This window comes from Sinocyclocheilus grahami, unplaced genomic scaffold (genome assembly GCF_001515645.1).
Source record: "Sinocyclocheilus grahami isolate Dianchi unplaced genomic scaffold, SAMN03320097.WGS_v1.1 scaffold2336.1, whole genome shotgun sequence".
Taxonomy (NCBI): Eukaryota; Metazoa; Chordata; class Actinopteri; order Cypriniformes; family Cyprinidae; genus Sinocyclocheilus; species Sinocyclocheilus grahami.
In genome coordinates this window covers 40,453-41,234 of record NW_015507515.1, presented here as the reverse complement: position 1 = coordinate 41,234, position 782 = coordinate 40,453, and positions in this window count along the sequence as shown.

Sequence of the window (782 nt, the reverse complement as noted above, 5' to 3'; positions counted from 1 at the left end):
CTATCAACCATTTCTTGAACTTCCCCAACAGTCCATTTCTCAACTGGTTTACTCCGAAAAGCAGTGTGGAGGGCTGGTTCAGGACAGTGTTTTACAAACATCATAGCTGCTTCATGACCTGGATCTTCAACCCTCTTCCCTTGTCTCTGCAAACACTCATTGGCAAGATCAATGGTTTTATTAAGTCTTATCCAGTAGTCAAGGCTGCTCTCCAATTCTCTTGGCAACGTTGAATAAAAATCAGCTAGAGGGGTTGTTGTAGAAATAGACTCTCCAAAGTGCTGTCTGAGAATATCATAGATAACATCAGGGTCTCTGCTTATGTTCACTAATGGGCTATTGCGAATCCCGATTCGGACGATATCCTTAGCCCGTCCAAGTAGCCTGTCCATCATCTCTGCACCACGTTCAGACACACTACACCCTTTCTTGGTCAAGTACAATTGCATCATTTCTTGCCATTCAGTCACTGTACACCTGTCTGAGCCATCACCGCGGAAAAAGGGTGGTTCTTTTATTTCTGGCTTAAGAATTAGATTTACTTTTGACCAGTCATGATGTTGCCCTGTGGTGCTTAACTGGGGAGGGGTCATTGCAGCGTTAGACTCTTGAGTCCTTGAGCTTGCAAAACTTGAGGCTACTTGTGCTCCTATTTCACTACCTAGTTGTTTAACTAGATCTACTAGGGTTTGTTTTAAATCCTCAGGTTGACTTTGACTGGGGCTGGGGGCAGCTTCGTCTTGTTGACCTACGCCATCACCTGGTCTGTGTATTGCTAATGG